The 23,418-nt window shown below is 40.2% G+C and overlaps 1 protein-coding gene and 2 long non-coding RNA genes across 3 annotated transcripts in view; 1 reads left to right on the top strand and 2 right to left on the bottom strand.

Annotated features, from left to right (window-relative positions):
- Window positions 1–23,418, top strand: part of LOC144651780 (uncharacterized) — a 116,430-nt gene that overhangs the window by 18,074 nt on the left and 74,938 nt on the right. The window lies entirely within an intron of this gene.
- The window catches only part of LOC144652026 (uncharacterized), a 98,043-nt gene that overhangs the window by 7,981 nt on the left and 66,644 nt on the right, over window positions 1–23,418 (bottom strand). The gene's annotated exons all lie outside the window — the stretch shown is intronic.
- LOC144652003 (uncharacterized) lies at window positions 14,119–20,592 on the bottom strand. Its single transcript, XR_013570407.1, has 3 exons — window positions 20,089–20,592; window positions 19,565–19,644; window positions 14,119–14,196 (listed from the first exon to the last, which is right to left on the bottom strand). It is a non-coding gene; the product is annotated as an uncharacterized LOC144652003 (long non-coding RNA).

Raw genomic sequence — 23,418 nt, 5'->3', positions numbered from 1 at the left:
GGAATCCTGCAATCGCCACAGAAAGGGAAAACAGAGATGCAACAACGATACAAACGGTCTCTAACATTCAAATCTCGGAAAAGCTGATATCGAGCAAAATTAAAGCCCTAAAAACTAACAAAGCCACGGGACCAGACCAAATAACTCCTAAGTTGTTGCGTATAGCTGAACCAGAAGTTGTTCCACCGCTCACCAAGTTGTACTCGCTAAATGTTGAGAAAGGCAAAGTTTTTGACCAATGGAAGACGGCACACCTATGCCCTGTTTTCAAAAAGGACGACCCGACTGATACGAGTAATTACCGACCCATCTCCTTATTCAGTGTACCAAGTAAAGAACCACTCGATCCAACTATTGCTGGTTTATCTCACGGAATGTTGGAGGCAAGCCCTTGACAGAAATTTAGTGGTTGCTACTGCCTTCGTGGATTTCAGAAAGGCATTTGACTGTGTTTCCCATAAAATTATTTTATCTAAACTAAAGCATAGATTTGGGATCGTGGGACACCTCCTATCTTGGTTGACGGACTACCTGAATCAAAGATCGCAGATTACAGTAGCGAACTCTACCCAGTCAAAAAAGCTGAAGGTAACCTGTGGCATTCCACAAGGATCAGTCCTAGGTCCGTGACTGTTCAACCTATATACCAACGACATGCCAGACGCCGTATCTTCGGGCACCTTATATCAGTACGCTGACGATACAACAGTCTACTGCATCGGCTCAACTATTGATGAAGCCTGTAGTCTTCTTAACAAAGCGCTTAATGAACTTAACGAATGGTGTGTTACCAACTCCCTTACACCACACTCTACAAAATGCGAGGCAATGCTGTTACATAGAGGTTCTTTCATTGGGCCACATCCCCTCATTACAATTGGCTGGACTACAATCTCATGGGTGCACCACACAAGGCTGCTGGGTGTCATCATAGACCATAAGCTCACCTGGTCGAAACACCTTTCCGAACTGAAAAGAAATTTCTCCAAGAAGTTAAACCTGCTGAAAAAATGTTCATTTTTGAAAAGAAGAGCTCTCCTCGACCTTTATTTCAAAGTCATACTGCCGTCTGTTACGTATGGCATCATCGTCTGGGGGGGGGGGGGGGGGGGGGTTGTAACATTTCTGAACACATACAAGCACTTGAAACATTACATCGCAGGGCAGCGAGAATTATCTTCAACTTGTCATGGGACACACCTTCGGATACGGTGATGGAAATCACTAAGTGGGACTCAATACTCGATTTATACAAACTCAGTCTTATTAAGAGGCTGTATCTGTAATAGTGGTCTGCCCGTTCTGGCTTGTAAAATAGATTTCGCTCTTTTCTAGTGTGTTGCAAGGCTTTCATGTACTTATACTAAAAACACAATTCACTTGACCGGATCATTATTTTTTTTCGAGTTTTTAAAGATTTTCGGTTCACCCGAACGAGCACTTGCAACGACCACTGTCAAGGCTTAAATTTACCACAACTTTGAAAATTAATTAAAAAAGAACTAACAACTTCTGTACCAAACAAACACTACAGCCTGTTAAATTATGTCTTTTTAATTTATCACACCAACTTTCACGAACATTGAGCTCGAATCAAGCTAGCAGCAAAACATTAACGACACCCCTATGACACACCTTGATGAAACACTTGAAAACGGCTCAGATTCAAACTTTATTTTTGAAAAAGTGAGGCGGTCTACTTCAATCAAACCAACGAAGCCGAAAAGTAGATGTAATAGAAAATGTTCCTATCGAAAAAAACCTTTTGGTATCGTCTTAATGAAATATTTACAGCTGTGTAAACTTGCCCAATTTCGAAGATCTTCGTGTTTGCAGCCATTTTGAGGGACTCGTCAGGACGAGGAGTTTCATCAACTGGCCTCGCAGACATACCTAACACCATCAGAAATAAACAAAGATTAGATATAAATGCATTGCAGTTCAACTGAAAGAGAATAAATCGTGTTTAAAAATGGAAGCTCGACTTACATTTCAACGATTTCTACGGGCGTAAGGTCATTCTTGTTCGAATTTCGCTTGATGATTCCACAACAAATAACAATATTTGACACGCAGACTTTGACTGAATGTAGCGTTTGAATCAGTTAAAGGTATTAACCTCGTGCTTTCCCTTCTTTACCGGCGTACAGCGAAGTTGTTTTCACGACAAAACAGCAAGCATCAGGTAAAGAAGACCAAACTGACATGTTTATCGATTGGTCGGTTATATACTTCATGTATGGAGTACCGTTGTGTACTGTATGTGTACCGTATAGTGCCTCATACATGAAGTAGTGACCGACAGGCCGTTTCTTCAGCTGTTTCTTCGACGTTCAACGTTTTGCGATGGAAAATCTTTGCTGTACGCCAGTAAGGAAGGAAAAGCACAAAGTTACTGCCTTGAGCTGATTCATAGGTTACATTAAGTCGAAGTTTGTATGTCAAATATTGTTATTTCTAGTGGAATCATCGAGCGAAATTCCAATAGTAACAACCGTACGTCCGTAGACGTCCGTAACAGTCAAAATGTAAGTCGAGCTTCCATTTTTAAACACGATTTATTCTCTTTCAGTTGAACTGCAATGCATTTATATCTAATCTTTGTTTATTTCTGAAGGTGTGAGGTATGTCTGCGAGGCCAGTTGATGAAACTCCTCGTCCTGACGAGTCCCTCAAAATGGCTGCAAACATGAAGATCTTCGAAATTGGGCAAGATTACACAGCTGTAAATATTTCATTAAGACGATACCAAAAGGTTTTTTTCGATAGGAACATTTTCTATTACATCTACTTTTCGGCTGCGTTGGTTTGATTGAAGTAGACCGCCTCACTTTTTCAAAAATAAAGTTTGAATCTGAGCCGTTTTCAAGTGTTTCATCAAGGTGTGTGATAGGGGTGTCATTAATGTTTTGCTGCTAGCTTGATTCGAGCTCAATGTTCGTGAAAGTTGGTGTGATAAATTAAAAAGACATAATTTAACAGGCTGCAGTGTTTGTTTGGTACAGAAGTTGTTAGTTCTTTTTTAATTAATTTTCAAAGTTGTGGTAAATTTAAGCCTTGACAGTGGTCGTTACAAGTGCTCGTTCGGGTGAACCGAAAATCCTTAAAAACTCGAAAAAAATTAATGATCCGGTCAAGTGAATTGTGTTTTTAGTATAAGTACATGAAAGTCTTGCAACACACTAGAAAAGAGCGAAATCTATTTAACAAGCCAGAACGGGCAGACCACTATTACAGATACAGCCTCTTAAGCTGTTTTACAATGTTGTAATCGAAAAGACTCCTAAAACGATTTCAGATTTAGTAACGTGGAGACACGGACCCTACAACCTAAGAGGACACAAAAAAGCGGTTGCCCCACGATTTTCAACGTCCTTTTTAAAGAACTAAATCCAGCACAGAGGTGCAGTCTTATGGAATTTTGTGTCAAGCTACTTTAATAACGATACCAACCACAAGCAGTTTTGCAAAAAAGCGAGAATGGACCCCATATTTAAAAAACTTAATTTTAGCAGTTTGTCGATCCAGACAACTCCGAAACACATGTGCGGTTTTCAATTTTAAACCTTAATCTTTTTAAAATGTAATATCGTTTATTTTAGTTTATTACAATGTAATATTAATTTTCTTAGGTAGGTAGATAGTCACACACGACCCCTCGAGCATGTATTTGCTTTAAAACAGATCGTGATTAAATAAAGGTTTATTATTATTATTATTATTATTATTATTATTATTATTATTATTACAAGTGAAACCGGTAAAAACAATATATAATTATATATTCCATAGAAAACAGGAAAATGTGAAAAGGTTAAAAAATAGATTAGTCTGAATAAATCTGCAGCTTACAGTACTTTTATAAGTAAATGCCTACATTTTTTTTTTTAAATTAAATAAAAACTTTATTAACCAATTTCTAAAAGAATTACAATGATTTGACTATTCGAATAAGAACTTTATATATAAACATATTATTTACATAATAATAAAAACAGTGTCTTTAAAAATGTAGAAAAATAGTAAAAGCGACTTCGAGAGCAATAATAAAAGAAGAACTATATATTTAAAACAAAATATTCGATCTAAATTGCAGTACGAGAATTCTCTACTTGAAAGTCCATATCATAAATGTCAATGTTCCTGTTTCTCTTTACAGTTCTTGATCCCCTTAGGCAGATTAAGGCGGATCGGAGGATCGCAAATGAGACTTTTGATCTGATCCAAGACACCTACATTGTGCGGTTCCAGAAAATTTGATACTCACCCCAAGGATGGTCAATGGAAATTCTGAAGGGGAGGGAGGGCGCAATAGCCCAAATTTTTAAAATAAAGTATGAAGCTAAACTGAAAGTTCCAGGGGGTCGGAAGGGTCCAATCTTGGGGTAGGTATGGATATTTTTGGAACCACACATTATAATTAAACTGCCATTAAGGTCTGGACACACTAGGCGACACGTCGCTGCAACACGCCGCGGCGACAGTCGCCTAGTGTGACATGCGACAAACTGTGTCGCTGCAACAGAATTTTGTCCCTGCAACGTCTTGCACGAATTCAAACTGGTTTGAGAGCGCGTCATGTATTTTCGCCATATTGAATATGGAAAAACTAGTTTGCATTCCCCCTCTTCCAAATTAGCTGTTTGTGCACCAAACAAACACCTTGTTGCAGCGACTTAGTTGTAAGCAGTACACATGGAGCGACTTGTCACCGCGACCTGTCAAGTCGCATAAGTTGTCCCGACCTTTACACTATTGAAGACACTTAAGTGTAATACTCCATAATTTTCGAGCTTTTTTAAAAGTTCGCGGACACCGTACCTCACCGATTTCGCTGATATTTGGCATGCAGTCTTGTTTTAGGGTCCTAACTACCAAATGGATATTAAAAAGTTTCAATTCTTTTTATTTTGGAAAATATCGAGAAGGCCGATTTGAAGCGTCCGTGACGGCTCGCCAACATGGCGGATCGAAGGTGTTCTTGTTACTTCGACACTGAACCTGCCGTCACAGTTTCTCGATCATACTTGGTATAGTTATTAAGAACTATCTTTCTTCTTTCTATATATCAGAATAGATTCGGCAAATGTTGAGTTTGGATGATCAACGGCCAAGAAGTTCGAAGGTATGTTAACGATGTTTTGAACAGTCTCAAATTTACTACAAAATGAAAGGCTTATAACTCCACTGTTATCTCGATTTAGAACAAGCCATTTACCATGAACAAAGCTTGTTCATTGGTGAATTGATTCCATTAATAAAAAAATTGGGGAAATGTAACCGTTAAGAATAAAAAATTATGGAACCTCTAGTAAATTGGCCATTTCAGCGCCATTTCAGCGGATCAGCGCATTTAACAGCAAATAATCGGGAGAAACATGAAAGGGTTTATACAGTCATTTATAATAAGCAGTTTTCAGGTATTCTTTGCTTATCTTAAACAAATACATAATCTTTGCCAAAGATATGGCGATTTTTGAGCGTACGATCGTTTCTCCAAAATTTTATGTCGGCAACTTTATTTTATTTGTTGTCGAGATTATACGCTGTTGTTATTCAATATTCGTTTCACAAGAACTTCTGTTGCTCGCATTTCCCAAATCACTGTTTAAGAAATTTCCCATTCCGTAACAGGGTCATTCTTACTTTTTCTTTAAAAATTACTAGGAAAGCAAGAATGTCATAGAACGGTTTTATACTAGTGAAAATACCTGTCAGGCATAACTTCAACTGTTTGTGTTATCTGGCTGTTTTCACAAATATGCAAATTAAGGAATTCTTAAAGTGCCTATCTTTAACTATTTCACGCTTAAAGATTCCTCTAAATCTTTTCGCCTACCTTTCGGCCAAACGATAAAAAAATTTATGGCCGCCCGGTCCATTTATGTAGTTCTCCGCCAGGTCTCTCAATAGGCAGGTTACGAGCCTAGTGGCCCATCAGGCCGGAGCTCATACCGGTCTCCGCAACGTGAAGCGACAACGAGTATTTTTTACTCCACCCGGATGGGATGCTATTCCATCACAGGTTTACCTCCCTTCCCGAAAAGCTAAAGATTGACTGGTAATCATTTTTACACCTGGGTAAGGAAAGGGACTCTGGGAGTTGAGAGGCTTTCCAAAGAACTTAACGCATTGTCCCCCAAAATCTCTATCCGGGACTGTTTGGTCCGGAGTCCAGCGCAGTGACCATTATTAGGCCATCACGCTCCCCAACCGTGTAAGAAAGTGCAAAAATCTGCTTGTATAAGCCCTGGGGTTGTACAGTTTGGTACGAAATGTGGGCTTTTAAATGTGGTAGGTCTTATATCCGTGGTTGGGGTGCGGTGGCTTAAAGCGAAATTAAAATACTTCAGTTGTTTTCTGAAAAACGTTTTTATAAACTGATTTGAATTACATTAATGAATTAAAGGGACAGTGTCACCAAGATTTAATAAAATTTAAAACTCTCAAGACGGTAACCTGGTAGGAAAAAAGTGGCCTTAAACTTTGACAGTTGACTTGGAAGAAATATATGGGCCTTGAATTGGGAGGGCTTATGAAGGAAAAGGATAAAAAGAGGAATTTCACAGAATCTGCTCAACAGCGTACTCTCGAGCAGCTTTCATTTATCTGCCCACTGTATTTTTCTCTCTCCAGGTTTTAGTAAGGCCAGACCGCTATGAGTGGATTTACAATTCATATTAACACTTTTTTGAGATTTTTAAATACCGGTTCGAGCTTTGGGGGGATATTGCGTTGAGTTCTCCGGAAAGCCTCTGTACTATCATACCGTATTTACTCGAATAAGCGCCGTCCCCGAATAAGCGCCGCATTTCCGACAAAAAAGTTAATAAGCGCCGTCCCCGGCGCCGCAGTCCCGATGCGGCGCTTATTCAAGGAAATCTGTTTAACTAGAAACAGAACTACAAAGCAACTCTTAAACAAACTTGGACATTTCTTTCCATCAAAAGCGACGTTCTGCAGTTCAAAGTGCTTGTTTTACCGCTCAGTTTTTCTATTGAACATTCTTCAGTACAATCTTCAGCAAGAGACGACTTTTGGCAATCAGGGGACCCTATTTTAATAAATGTAAAGGATTAGATTCTTTGTGGCGTCAAACTTTTTAATAAGCGCCGCCCTCAAATAAGCGCCGCACTGGAGGCGTAAAAAATTTAATAAGCGCCGCGGCGCTTATTCGAGTAATTACAGTAGTCCCTTTCTTCACCTAGGTCGGCGATAAGGACATACGTGATGTAAGTCATGACGCATCACGAGAGGTGTCCTTATGGAGAGGTTCGACTTTTATAAAAAAAAAGTTCGAGATAACAAAAACAGCCAAGTTCTCACCTGCTTTTTTTTTGTAAAAATCTGGACGAAAAACATTTGTATCTTTTAACTTGCCCTAAAAAGAATTGATTCGAAATTCATTTCAAATCAATGAGGAAAATGTGTTAGCTTCACTGTTATTATGTTGTTCTTGCCGCGAGTAAGCCACGCCTTCTTCGAACACGATAATTACTGATGACACAAACGTAAAGTCATGTTCATTTCAAAATCAGCTCGCATTATGCTTATTAACAGATGAGCTCTTTTGTTCAACATTCAGACCAATGTGTCAGAGATCTAAAGAGGATTCGAAGGCACCACTTCCACCCCCCTCCCCCCGCCTTCCTACAACAACACCAAAAAAAAAACCAAACTCCCAGCTATTATAAATGCAGATTTACCGCTAGAAGCCGAGTATTTTTTAACCGCGTCAGTCAATAATAAACCGGTATTTCTATGCATAAATGCTTCTGAAACAAACTTCCGTGTCTCTCGTGCTTAGAAATGGACTTTAATAACTCTGATCATTCATTGATTTTTATCTGATCGCCAAATGAATAAACTTAATTAACACATTTAAAAGCCCACATTTCGTACCAAACTGTACAACCCCAGGGCTTATACAAGCAGATTTTTGCACTTTCTTACACGGTTGGGGAGCGTGATGGCCTAATAATGGTCACTGCGCTGGACTCTGGACCAAACAGTCCTGGATAGAGCTTTTGGGGGACAATGCGTTAAGTTCTTTGGAAAGCCTCTCAACTCCCAGAGTCCCTTTCCTTACCCAGGTGTAAAAATGATTACCAGTCAATCTTTAGCTTTTCGGGAAGGGAGGTAACCCTGCGATGGAATAGCATCCCATCCGGGTGGAGTAAAAAATACTCGTTGTCGCTTCACGTTGCGGAAACCGGTATGACATCCGGCCTGATGGGCCACTAGGCTCGTAACCTGCCTATTGAGAGACCTGGCGGAGAACTACATAAATGGACCGGGCGGCCATAAATTTTTTATCGTGAATTGAGGCGCGGCGCTCCCACATTAAGGGGCGACATGGCATAACGAAGAGTAATTGATAATCCATTCCCCGAACTGTTCCAAATTCAGGCCACTGTGTAAAAGAACAAAAGAGGATACAAAGGCACCACTTCCACACCCCCCTCCCCCCGAGCCCCCTCAAAAAAAACAACACCAAAATACACTCCAAACTCCCAGCTATTATAAATGCAGATTTACCGCTCAAAAATAAACCGGTATTTCTATGCATAAATGCTTCTGAAACAAACTTCCGTGTCTCTCGCGCTTAGAAATGGACTTTAAGAACTCTGATCATTCATTGATTTTTATCTGATCGCCAAATGAATAAACTTAATTAACGGAGCTCGAGCACAATCTATAAATATACGTCAAGCTCAAACGATGTTCATTTCACAGCAGTTAGAATTTTACTCGAGCTTCTGTATCTCTTCGACTTTCATTGCTGATAACGAGCATTCTGCCTGGAGACACAAAACCTCGTTTGGCCAAAAGGTAGGCGAAAAGATTTAGAGGAATCTTTAAGCGTGAAATAATTAAAGATAGGCACTTTAAGAATTCCTTAATTTGCATATTTGTAAAAACAGCCAGATAACACAAACAGTTGAAAATATGTCTGACAGGTATTTTCACTAGTATAAAACCGTTCTATGACATTTTTGCTTTCCTAGTAATTTTTAAAGAAAAAGTAAGAATGACAGAATGGGCAATTTCTTAAACAGTGATTTGGGAAATGCGAGCAACAGAAGTTCTTGTGAAACGAATATTGAATAACAACAGCGTATAATCTCGACAACAAATAAAATAAAGTTGCCGACATAAAAATTTGGAGAAACGATCGTACGCTCAAAAAATCGCCATATCTTTGGCAAAGATCATGCATTTGTTTAAGATAAGCAAAGAATACATGGAAACTGCTTATTATAAACGACTGTAACCCTCTCATGTTTCTCCCGATTATTTGCTGTTAAATGCGCTGATCCGCTGAAATGGCGCTGAAATGGCCAATTTACTAGAGGTTCCATAATTTTTTATTCTTAACGGTTACATTTCCCCAATTTTTTTATTAATGGAATCAATTCACCAATGAACAAGCTTTGTTCATGGTAAATGGCTTGTTCTAAATCGAGATAACAGTGGAGTTATAAGCCTTTCATTTTGTAGTAAATTTGAGACTGTTCAAAACATCGTTAACATACCTTCGAACTTCTTGGCCGTTGATCATCCAAACTCAACATTTGCCGAATCTATTCTGATATATAGAAAGAAGAAAGATAGTTCTTAATAACTATACCAAGTATGATCGAGAAACTGTGACGGCAGGTTCAGTGTCGAAGTAACAAGAACACCTTCGATCCGCCATGTTGGCGAGCCGTCACGGACGCTTCAAATCGGCCTTCTCGATATTTTCCAAAATAAAAAGAATTGAATTTTTTTAATATCCATTTGGTAGTTAGGACCCTAAAACAAGACTGCATGCCAAATATCAGCGAAATCGGTGAGGTACGGTGTCCGGCCAAAGTTCGAATCTTATAGACTATGACAATTAAGCCTGTGCTAGAGTAAATTTATGGTCTGCGATAGTAATTTCGTAAATTTTCGTAATATTTTCGTAGAATACCCCGCCATTATTCATCTGCTCCCGTGGTCCACAGTCCGCAGTGAAATTTTGTTGTTAAGTTATATTTCACTCATAACGCAGTCCGCAGTCCTGCATTCCATTAATCAAAATTGGATTTAATTGTCTGCCTCGTCCCCAGGCGCCGATTCGCCGGACGTTGAGGCGGTAAGGCGGGAAAACAGGGAGCGCGGGGATTGATGGTTAGGGAGCGAGCCGCGGAGCGCCTGGCAGATCTTGCATCCAATATGGCGGACCAAACTGTCATCAACCCTGAAATGTGTATTAAAAACAGCAAAAGAGCCGTCTATTTAGCATTTTTACAGCACAGAGCGCCTTGGACACATCTTTTATGAAAAATATTCTTATTAAGACGACGGACTTCACCACCATTTTCGCACGCTTCATGTCCCAGCTCAGCTTGAGAAGAGCCAGGAGGAGCATACGAGGCACTCTGTGAAGTTAAAAAAGCTTTAAATCCTTTACGGCAAAGAGACGTTGAAATGTCTAATGACATTTTCCGAACTCCAAGAGAGACAGGTACTCATTTCCGTTTATCGAAGTTGTCTTGTAAATCCGAGTGTAAATGACAAGAAAATTAGTTATCCTTTCCATTATTGTTTTGTGTAGAATTTTTTTCGTAGAGCCCGAGAGTTAGTTGCCTTTTAGTTATTCCATGGACGCTCATTTAAGCCAGACGCGACAAAGATAATGCAACAACAGTATGAATCCATCGATACAAATAACAATTCATCTGTCTTTGGGATGTCATTTCTACTATCTCTGGTTTACTTCAATAAAATGTTAATTATCTGCTTATCAGTAATCAAGCACAACCTTTGATAGTTGTTTTATTAATTGAAAATAAAAATTACATTAAAAATGTTTGATATCATAACTGTAATTTTTTTCAATGCAATTTTTTTATTGATTGCCAGTAGGTGATTTTTTCCCATTAAACCACAATTTATTAAGGATAAATACACATTTTTTTTTGTTAAGCATTGTGGCAGTGAGTCTGCCATTTATGCTGTGAATGCAACTGAGGCAACTAAATTGTTTGGAATGTACCCTATGCCATGCAATGCAGGCTTTTAATTTGGGGGCAGGTGCAGAGAGCATTTCTGATGAATGTGACACTGTTTTCATGAAGTTTTTAGAATGGTTCATGTGCGGTATATGATTTAAGATCATCTTGAAATCTTGCTTTGTAAAAATGGAAAGATAATTTTTCTCATAAATATTTATGTATTAATATGCAAGGCTAGCATCTTTGGACATCCAAGGCCCACCATCATTTTATTCTAAATAACTCTAGTAACAAACCCCTCTTAATTTTTTATCACTCTCCTGTAATTCTTTACAAATTTAAAATAGTACATGTATTTGTAAAATTCTTTACTTTTTTAGCCACTGAAAAGAAATGTTTACTTTGTGCTTGCAAATTTGGTGTCTACAGGCCTTTGTTATGCTCCCACTGACTTGATATTAACTAATTACAAAAGGAGCTGGGGTGAACTGTACATGGAGGGTTGAAGAGGGTAGTAAATCACTTTAGAAAATCAATCAAGTTAATTTTCAGGAGAAGGCTAACTATTATGTCTAGATCATAATCAGATGAAGGGCACCACCAAGGAAATTGTCGTACAAACAGTAATCCTCAGATTATCTCATGCACAACTTATTTAAATTCACAGTAGGTTAAGGCCATGCAGGTAAAACCCTCCTGGCTAGATAACTTTTGCAAATTGAAGGTAAATGTCTGATGGTTTTGCAAAATCAGTATTACTAAAAATATTTTTAAAAATGTAAAAAGGTATCTTTTTCTCTTACAACAGCTGTTGTCATGGGTATAAAGCAGCAGGGTAGGCAAAGCATACATTCAACATTTAAAGTGTTTTAATTGTTTTCCAAGACTGCTAGAGGCAGTGGGCTATTAGCAGACTGGGGAAAAAGTGGCAACTCCAGGTTTGCCGGTTTATATCTTAATCAAATTGAATATGGTTAGCCAGGAGTTGCCATGTTCACATGAAATGCATTTAAGAGTCAGTAACAAACCCTTTGATGTAAAATTGCCTGGCATCTCAATTTATTTTTCCTACACTATCTCAGCCATAAACTCTTGGGCCGGCAAAAATGATTTAAGTTTTGCTGTCTGTCATAGTCCAGTGTTTTGTTACCCTTAGGAATAAAGTTTTGCCACACATTCTCTAAAATCACCTACTAAAAAACACTCCCTGTGACACTACAACTAGAAAAAACTATATTTTTTTTTGTTACAAGTTTGTCAAAGTAGTCTTATCCTGCTTAAATCCTCCAAAAGAGTGACCAAAACCTTATTTCTCCTTACAGTATCAATGCATTATCAAGCAGTACAGTGACGAGAAACACACAAATTAATCAGCGGAGAGTAATTTCGATATTAACACTTGAATCAGTAAAAAGAAATTTTGAGTAGGATCTGCCTCCTCTGGTCACTAACACATTAAGTGCTGAAATAAACAGAACTACGCAAAGTTGAAATTTCAATAATTGTACTTTCTGTCAAGAAAGGTAAATTATGAGGTTAACCTAGCTAGAATAAAATATCAGCACACATTATAATTGTTTATGTGTCATGTTCTCATAAGATCTCCTACGTTGGACAACATTAATTTGATACTGTTTGATAAAACACTTGTTAGCACTTGAACGGCTCTCTCTGGAGCGCTGCTTATAGACTTTATAGCTGAAGTTTAACGGCCAAGAGGTACAAATAAAAGTATATCGAAATGTAAGGAAGCTAAGCACTGCTCAGAAACGAAACAAACCAGCTCTGGCATCGATGGAAGCGAAACTTACCCTCAGTTCGAAGCTTATAAAGAAATTTAATTTTCTAACGACGGCAGAGATTCTTTACCCTCCGCCATTGACGATCTTCTCGCAATCAAAGTGGGATTTTCTCTGTTCAATCTTCTGCTCAGATTTCATACCATTTCTCCGGATAAATCGCTGATTTTGAGCTAGATTTCCCGCCAACATTAGATTAAAGCAAGGGGACCCCCGCTTTGCTGAAACCAGCCTCAGTGAACGCTGAAAAGAATCGGCTCGATAGAGCAACGAAAACGATCCGAAAGGCCGTCAAAATCCCCATGTTGACAGTACTAACTTCCACGTAGCTCCCAGTGTTGATTTCTTGACCGTTAAACTTGTTAAATGCGCTAAAACGCCTTTTGACGAGAAACCGAACATTTTTGCCAAGAAACTGAACAGGATCTGCCAGGCGTCCGCTTCCCCGTCCGCATCAGGCCCAGAACGCCAAGCGAACCGTGCACGTCAGTCCCACAACACCAAGCGAACCGTGCACGACCAAGGACGAGGACGCCTGGGGACGAGGCAGTTTAATTGTTATAATTGCCTGCCACCGCAGTCCACAGACCCATAGTCTGCTAATCGCCTGCCACCAGGGCCCGTAGTCCCGTAGTCGATTCTAAGAAATGCTAGTAAATGTTATAATCGCCTGCCACCCTGGTCCGCAGTCCCGTAGTCGATTTAAGAACAGTAGATATCCTGAACACAATATAAAGGCTAACCGCAAGCAACCAAATCGCAGTCCGTAGTGTACCCAGAATTCTACATGTTAACAATATATAGTGTTGCCCTTACAAATATAGATAGCTAACCGTGAACAGGCTAACCAAAGTGCATTTTAGGCTAACCGAAATGAATAAGTAGGCCTCTCTAAACACAAAACATTCTGTCCCATATGTTCACTATGGGATTGCGGACCACGGTGGCAGACAAGAAATGCGTGACTACTCAGTGGCAGGCAATCTAAACACCAAACTTTTTGTGACGGACCGTGGACCGTGGACTGCGGTGACATTAAAATCAGTTCAGCATGAAATAATTTTTGATATTTGTATGGTGACTGCAGACTGCAGTGGCAGTCATTTCAGTTATGCAAAAAAGTGCCGGGGTAATCTACAATCATGCCAAAACAAAATAGTTTTGTCATGAACCCAGAATGGTTTCAAAACTTACATGTAATAAAGTGTCAGTATTCACATGTAGCCTTATCTGATTGGGTTCTGGGATGTTCATATTACATATAACATAGCTATAAATGTCACTAAAGTATATTCAGGTTTCAACTGGCAACATGTGGGAATCAATCATGTGACAATTTTATTACATTAACACAATGTGTATTTTTGAGTTCATTTTGACTAAGAGAAATGTCATTGCACTCTTCAAGTCACCTGTAAATAGAAACAAAACAAACAAAAACTGTTTATTTTGATGAAATTGCTATTTTTCCAGCATGCAGACTGTTGTGATTCGGGTCCGTGGAATCAGGATTCATGAATAAACATTGTGAGAACAAACCTAGATCAACCAAGGATTTTATTCTCTACACACGAGGAGCAGGCACCTAGTGCGCATGTACATAGGTCCGCAGATCATGCACAGAAATGGCATTACAAACTATAACATCCTCCTCCTTCTGAGAAGGAAGGCAAAAAGAATAGTACTAGACAGGGTACTAAGGTAAACAAATAAATAAAAATAAACTGAAAATGTTATCATATTGTCAAGTGTTCATTGTCCGAACAGTGTCTTCAATCAACAGCAAACAGAAACTAAACAAGTCTAAAATGTGCACAACACAGTTCAGTTCATAGGTCCAACTTGTCAGGTGGTTTCACTATTCTGGAGGAGCGACGGAGTGGAATCTCTCTGGACACATGCTCTGCTGGTGGTGTTAGGCAAGGTGTGCTTGGGGTTACTGAAGTAATCTGTTCACTGGTTGAGATGATTCCGCTTGGTTGAGCCCTGGGTGTTGTGGTGCAGCCTATGTCTGGCGAAACTGGTTCAGGTTCTGCTACGCCTGTGTTGTTGTTGCCTTGTGTTTTGACCTCCTCTCCAGTAGGGCGAATGTGGCGGCGGTTTCGCCTGAAGGTACTACCATTTGCCATTGCAACAACATATGAACGAGGGCTCTGTACAGTGCTCTTGATTACACCAGGATCCCATTTGTGGCTGTGTGGGTTTCGTACACGCACTGGTTCATCAGGGTGTAAGGCAGGAAGGATCTTTGAGGTTTTGTCATACTGTGACTTCTGCTGGTCCTGTCTTGTTTGAAGTTTGGCATTTATGTCACCATCTGCTGACGAGGAAAAGCTGGGCTTAGAAACTGCTGGGAGGTTAGTTTGATACGCTCTCGAGTTCAACAGTTCGGCTGGAGATGGGATGTTATGATCAAGCGGTGTGCTTCGCATGCATAGCATGGCAAGATGAGGGTCTGCACCAGATTCTTTGCATTTTTGTAGGAGGTTCTTTACGGTTTGAACAGTTCTTTCAATGAAGCCATTAGCTTGTGGGAAGTATGGACTTGTCGTAACATGATCAAAACCATATGTGCTGCTAAATTCCTGAAAGTGGGCAGATGTGAATTGTGTGTCATTTCCTGTGACAAGTTTGCTTGGGATTCCATGCTCTTCAAATATGGCTTTCAAATGAGCAACAGTTGTGTCTGATCGCATGTTGTCCAATTTTCTCACCAATGGAAACTTGCTGTAGTAGTCTGATACCACCAGGTAAGGTGAGTTGTTCCAGAAAAACAAATCAGATCCTAGCGTGTGCCATGGTTTAGGTGGAATGTCATGGGGCACAAGAGGCTCTTTCACATTTAGGTTCTGATTTCTTTGGCAAGGACCACAGCATTTGACCATCTCCTCTATGTCACGGTTTATGTTGGCCCAAAACACAGATCCTTTGGCACGAAGTTTACACTTTTCTGCGCCTTGGTGTGCATAGTGCAACTGCTGTAACACGGCAGGCTGTAGGCTTGTTGGGATCAGGATGCGTGTGCCCTTTAGGATGACACCATCTGCAACAGTTAGTTCATCACGGTAATTCCAATAGGCATGAAGATGTGATGGACATTCTGATCTTGTGTTGGGCCATCCCTGTGTGACGACTGTGCGGAGGGAGAGGAGCACTTCATCTTTAGATGTTTCTTCTTTTATTTGGTCAGTTCTTGTCGGGCTGGCATTTAGATGTAGGTGGAGTTCATGGACTGACACGTCAAGCCCTTCAATTGTGTCACCTGGACATAGGCTGATTCTAGACAATGCGTCCGCCAGTGGTACTTCCTTTCCTGGGACATACTTGATCTCCACGTCGTACTTCTGAATCCGGAGCATCATTCTTGCGATGCGTGGTGGAGCAGTTGAGAGGTGTTTTTTGAAAATCGCCTCTAATGGCTTGTGGTCTGTCTCGACAGTGACGTGTCGTCCATATGCATAGTAATGGAACTTCTCAAGGCCATGCACAACAGCTAGCATTTCTCTCTCAATGTTTGAGTAGCGGGTTTCTGTTTCAGTCAGGAGCTTACTTCTGTATTCGACAGGCCCTCTTTCCTGGATAAGGGTTGCTCCAAGACCCCGTAGGGATGCGTCAACTTGAATGGTCACTGGTTTTGCACTGTCGAAGTACTGGAGCGAACCAGCAGATGTGATTGCATCTTTGATTTTGTCTACAGCAGACTGGTGCTCAGGGCTCCACTGGAAGTCACTGCTCTCCTTGGTCAGGTCCCATAGGTTGGATGATATGGAGGCTAGGTTAGGTACAAATCGGCTGAGGAACTGTGTCATACCAAGGAAGGATTGCAGGTCGGCAAGGCTTCCAGAAGGGTCCATCTTCTCAATTGCTTCCATTTTTTGTGGGTCTGGCCTTAGGCCACTGGCACTGATGATGTGACCAAAGAATGGTATCTCGGTACATCTTATCTTGCATTTATCTGCATTGAAACGGAGGCCAGTTTCACGTGCGCGTTCCATGACAGCTCTGAGGTTAGCATCATGATCGCTATGGTCTTCCTTGTACCCATAGACGATGATGTCATCAGCTATGCCAGTTACTCCGGGTAAATCGCCAAATGTTTCGTCAACCTTCTTCTGGAATATGTCCTGGGCACAGATCAACCCAAATGGAAGTCGCAGAAATCTGTACCTGCCATGCGGTGAGTTAAAGGTGGTGTAAAGTGAGCTTTGGTGATCCAGTTGGATGTTCCAATACCCACTGCGGGCGTCAACGATTGAGAAATACTTTGCACCATTGAGTTTGGGAAGAACCTCATCTAATGTTGGAGTGCAATGATGTGGGCGTTTGATGGCTCGGTTGAGGTCTTTTGGGTCTAGACAGAGTCTGAGTGCACCATTGCTCTTTGTAACACATACCAAGGAATTGACCCAGTCAGTGGGTTCATCAACCCTGGCAATTATGCCTTGTTTCTCGAGCTCATCAAGTTCCTTTTTGAGTGGATCACGCAGGGCCTCCGGTACACGTCGTGGTGGGTGTACAACAGGTGGAACAGTGGGGTCTAGTGTGATGTGAAATTCTCCCTTGAAACAGCCGATACCCTTGAAGCAATCTTGATACTGCTGGAGTATTTCTGTTTTGGCAGCTGGGTTACCCACAGGTTTTTGTGTGGAAGTCAGGTCTTGCTGGGTAGTGATGCTGTAGTTCAAGGTGACTAGGTTCATGTCTCTGCATGTTGGCAGGCCCAGAATAGTTGGTCCAGTAGTGTTCACCACATGAAATGGGTAGGTATTGGAATAACCATTGTGTGACAAGGTGAGTGAACATGTGCCATAGTGCTGTATAGTTTGGCCACCAAAGGCAGTGATGGTTGTGGCAGAGGGAGTTAATCCAAGAGGAGCACCATATGAGTCGTAGGCTGATTCTGGATACAGCTGTTTGTACGTGTTTACAGGGATAACATTCCCTTCAGCTCCTGTGTCAATTTTGCATAGTAGGGGTGTAACACACTGACCAGATTTAACTTCGACCCGTAGCACTGCTTGGGTGTCGGTCTTTGATAGACTGTCTATACACAAAGAGTGAAAGTACAGTTGGGAAGTACCTGGTGTGGCTCCCGTTGGTGCGTCATCATCTGGTTCAGTGGTATCCAGGGCATTTATTCCTTGTCTTTGTTTGTGTTCTTGGCCAGAACGTTTGGCTTGTCTACTGCTAGGCTTGGTCTTTTGGGTAGAACGACACACCTGACTCCAGTGGTTCCACTTGCCACAAGCCTTGCACCTTGTTCCATATGCTGGACAGAGTGATTGTGCAGACATGTCATGAAAGTTCCCACAGTGCCCACATCTGGTCTCTTGCGATTTTGGGGGATCCTGTGCTGGTCGTTCCCGCGTATTTCCACTTTGTCTCAAAGCGTTTACTGTGGTGTCTTGGCTGCCCCGGAATTCTTGTAGCTGGTTGCTTGTCGCCTCCTGCGTTCTTGCAGTGTCAATCGCCTTGTCGAGTGTGAGGGTTGCATCGTGTTCCAGAAGCTTCGACTGTACACGCGGGTTGTTAGATCCGAAGATTAGCGCGTCGATGATATGCTCATTAGGGCTTGTATACTTGCACTCTTTCACTAGGAGGCGAACCTTTTTGAGAAAGGAGTCGACAGATTCTCCCGGTTCTTGTTTCAAGGTGCGAAGCTTGTATCGCGACAATCTGAAGTTGCTTTTGGGCGCTACGTATTCTTCGAACTTTTTCCAGTACGTGCTAAGCTTTTTCTTTTCATCGGCTGTGAGCGACCACGTGGAGACCAGCTCGATGCCTTCTTCGCCTGACCATATTAACAGATAACTTACTTGCTCTTCTTCGCTTTTGTCCTTTAGGGGACCAGAGAAGTATAGCTCACACAAGTTTTTAAATTTTTTGAGTGCCTGGGGCACATCCGATGAAGACCAATCCATGCGTGGAGTTGGTAGACCGGCAAGTTCCGCCATGTTTGTTTTCGCTGTGGTTTGCGATGCGATGCGTTCTGCTCGATTAAAGCGTGGAAGTGCACCGGCCTGGTGCCCGAATTCGCTTGAAAATCCTGACGAGGTTATTAGTCGACCGCTTCTGACACCATGTTGTGATTCGGGTCCGTGGAATCAGGATTCATGAATAAACATTGTGAGAACAAACCTAGATCAACCAAGGATTTTATTCTCTACACACGAGGAGCAGGCACCTAGTGCGCATGTACATAGGTCCGCAGATCATGCACAGAAATGGCATTACAAACTATAACACAGACTGTATATTGAATGGCCTTTTTCAGTGTGTGAAAAAAAAAACTGACTGCTTTCATGTTGGGCTAGTGGATTCAATAATTTTTTCCACTTGCTAGATAGCCAAATGACATTTATGGATTTTTATTTGTTGTTGTTGATCTTTCCAGAGAAACATGAGACTTTGGGCAAGCATATAATGGTTTCACCTTGCACAGTCTACCTGGGTCAGGCCAGGAAGAAATCAATTTTCTTTGCACCCTTCCTTTCATTAATCATAATTTTGCAGAAAAAAATGTCAGTCTTCATCTGAATTTTTTACATTGCTAGCTGTAGTTTAAAATGCTACTGAAGGCCATCCAACAACTGAAAATACATGCCTTAAAAAAATGTCAAACAGCTTTTTTATAACATAGGCAAATGTCTGGTCAAAAAGTAGATCTTTTAAAAATGTCTCAGGTAGTGAATGTGTGAAGAGAGGAGGATGGGAATTGCTGAGATTGGCTAAAGAGATCAATAACTGCCTGAACTTGTTATAATCCATAGTTTAACTCACCAGCAATTCAGAAAGTCCTCAGTTCAGAATTCTGTAAATCCTGTTTACAAATTAGACATTCTAATAATCCCACAAATTACCTGTATACAACAAAATGCAAAAGAAACGTCAATCTATGTCTGGCAATACAATACACATCGTGGTAAGATAGAAATTTAAACTTCACAAATGGTCTCATTTATTTCTTTGCGGCCGGAAATGACCACATGGTCAATATTTTGACAAACATTTCCTCACGTATAAATAATTAAAGGATGCGATTCTTATTAAATTGAAGTAGCTTAACATTCAGATGACAAATATAAATAACAATTACATGCCTCGACGAACTGAGTGACATTACTATGACACTATCGCCTCAAAATCTACAAGATCTTTTCGGCTTTAATTCCAGTGAGCTAAGACCAGCTTAGTTTTAGTACGATTCTATCTTTAGCACTTTTATTAATCTTCACATAAACGCCGAAGACATAAGCTTAAGCCAGTCTTCAAAATGAAATTATAGTACAATGAGAAACGCTTACCTGAAGTCTCTGTTAGAAATGTTTGTGCGAAAAGCTTCCACCGTTTCTCCTCATTCCATATTCTTCTCCAGTATCGGGAATACAAATAAAGGATATCGAATACCCTTTGTTTCGGGACTCGTGATCGCGTCAAGAAGAAAGAACATTGACAAAACTATCCAGAAGCTTCTGACTATCCTATAGAACTCGAAATTGCAAAATCAAAACACTAGATCGACGCCATTTTGAAAATGCGCCCGCAATACGGACCGCGGGGAATCCGCAAGCAGGGGGGACTAGGGGGGACACAGCTTAAACTCTCCCCAAGCGCCACTCCTTTGTCTGAAAGAAATTACATTCAACCTCGCTCAGAGCAATTACAATGAAAAGAAACTGATCACGCTATAATAAAGAGCATACACTCAAGCCTTTGGCAAAATTTTCTTTTATTTCAAATGCAAATGGTCGTTGAGTAGGAAGCCAACAAACTTTTCTATTGTATTTTTTACTACCGTACTTTTTCACGAAAAAGTAATAATGGCCATTTTTCAAAACACTTTTTAAAAAACTACAACTTTGCTCAAAAAGATCCTAAGAGAGAGGTTCTAGTAAAGTTTTCAAGCGAATTTAAAAATGTGATCCGTTCTGGTCACGTGACCGATGACGTCATAACAATGGGACTAATTAAAAACTACTTCACATATAATTATCTACCAACATGTAATTTCTTATTACCTCGCATTTAATGCAACGCCAGATACGCACTTGTACCCAGACTTCCATTTTTTGAAAATTGTGCATAGCTACCTTAATTTTGATATTTTGTTCGGTACCTGGGCAGTCCGAAATGCCTCACACCAATGTGCTTCAAACTGCAATGACTGCTTTTTTAGTAATTAACTATTTTCGTCACAGTGAGCAAAAACGAACTTCTGAGCAAAGTCACGTGACTAATGACGTCATCAACCTACGACTTATACAATAAGTAGTTTATGGTAAGAGTTATTTCTATACGACGTACTACTCCTGCTGACTTCAAACTGACCAAGTTATTTGGCATTGACGATTTTTCAGTTGCAAAGGATTTTGGGAAGGTTTTTATTATAATTATATATTGTTTTTATAATTATTATTATTATCAAGAAACGGAATTCAATACAAAAATATCCTACTTGACTGTGGGCACTGAGTTCAGAAATCACTAGCTCATCGAGGCTGCAAGACATAAGCGTCGAGCGGCTTTGTTGACAAAACAATAATACATATAAATCACAGGTGGCCCAAGCATGAAATTTGAATATATTAAAGTAAAATGGCGGCCTTTAAAAATATAAGAGTTTATATGGGTTTTAAACGGAAAAATTTTGAGCGATAAATAAAAGCGCAAATTCTAAATAAAGTTGACGGAACATGAAATAGTGTCGTTTGCTTTTGTTACAGCGTAATTTCAAGCCATTTTGAGCTATTTTACGTCGATTTACTGTAACATGTTTATCGTACATAATAATATGACAAGGTAGGAAACCTTGGTCGCTACTGGCGTGCGACATGTGTTCAAATTGGCTCGAATTTCGCACACAAAAAAAGCTACCACTTATATTCTGACTTCAAATACCAAAGATAGGATGATAAGCGAATGCGTTTCTAAAACGTGCTTGCTCCTACCTTGTCATTCTCAGCAACTATCCGCTTTTGAAATTCCAAAACCAGCTCAAAATCGCCGCCATATAGTCCGTGACTCCCACGACAGTAACGAAATGGCCCAAAATAGACTGGACTCCAGTCATATTGATCCCCAACGTAGAGGGCACGCTACTTTTGTTCGCGAATCAAGTTGTTTCCACTACCACACGGCGAGGACAACATTTGCCTCTCGTCGCAGCATCCACGCGTGACAACATGACTTCGGAACGTGAAATCACGTATTTGGATACAATGTTTTCAAATTGCTTTCACGATGCCCGAAATACCACTTGAAATTATAATTGCGCAGCTTAATTCCTCGCCTCACAAAATTTCGAAATAGTTCCTTCACAAGAAAATATCCATCCTGTCCCAGCTTGCGCGGAATAAACACATTATGCCCACGGACCACCACTTTGTAAATTCTGTTTACTTGTGCCAACAGGATTTGCAAAGTCAAAAGGAAATTTGCGAAGTGATCTTTTTGCAGCCTATAACTGAGTTGAAAAAATTTTATATTTACTCTGAAAAAATAACAACAAAATGCGTAATAGAGCAAGAAAGATGTTTGTCATTGAGTAAATGAAAAGAGCATTGAGCGTACGCGTACGGTAGCACAAGAGCTCACAAGGGTGCTAGCTCAGTGCATTCCAGACTGACTTGTTTGTTTTCTGCATAAATTTGCAGAATTTACAATTAGCATTATTTATAATACCATGTTTAGACTCCAATTACACGTTCACAGTCTTGTAAATATTGTTAATTATTTTGAGGCAAATAATGTTATAACTGAGTGTATAAATTTTTTTTCTAGGGCTAGTGGACAAAACGTATATCATAGCAAAAAGTAAAGGACTTGTATTTTATTTTCATTATATTTTGGTATTTACTCATTTTTTACTGTATAAAAAACGTTAAAGACTGCAGTTGTGTTCACTAGGTTGTTGTTCATATGTAAATGAATGCAAAATTGCGAATAATCGTCGGTATGCAAAACAAAAAAGAAAAGAAATAAATATGGTCGTAGGCGCTGCTAATTGTCACCTGGTCACGCGTGGAAGCTGCGGCAAGGCGCAAATGTCGTCCTCACCGTGTGATAGTGGAAACAACTTGATACGCGATCAAAAATACCGTGCCCCTCTCCGTTGAGGATCAATTGGACTGGAGTCCAGTCTATTTTGGGCCATTTCGTTACTGTCGTTGGAGTCACGGACTATATGGCGGCGATTTTGAGCTGGTTTTGGAATTTCAAAAGCGGCTAGTTACTGAGAATGACAAGGTAGGAGCAAGCACGTTTTAGAAACGCATTCGCTTATCATCCTATCTTTGGTATTTATAGTCAGAATATAAGTTGTAGCTTTTTTTGTGTGCGAAATTCGAGCCAATTTGAACACAAGTCGCACGCCAGTAGCGACCAAGGTTTCCTACCTTGTCATATTATTATGTACGATATATAAACATGTTACAGTAAATCGACGTAAAATAGCTCAAAATGGCTTGAAATTACGCTGTAACAAAAGCAAACGACACTATTTCATGTTCCGTCAACTTTATTTAGAATTTGCGCTTTTATTTATCGCTCAAAATATTTCCGTTTAAAAATTTACCCATATAAACTCTTATATTTTTAAAGGCCGCCATTTTACTTTAATATATTCAACTTTCATG

This window comes from Oculina patagonica, chromosome 4 (genome assembly GCF_052425735.1).
Source record: "Oculina patagonica isolate OP01 chromosome 4, crgOcupat, whole genome shotgun sequence".
In the NCBI taxonomy this organism is placed as follows: Eukaryota; Metazoa; Cnidaria; class Anthozoa; order Scleractinia; family Oculinidae; genus Oculina; species Oculina patagonica.
The sequence above is the reverse complement of the archived record's forward strand: the minus strand, read 5'-3'. Positions and strand labels throughout refer to the sequence as shown.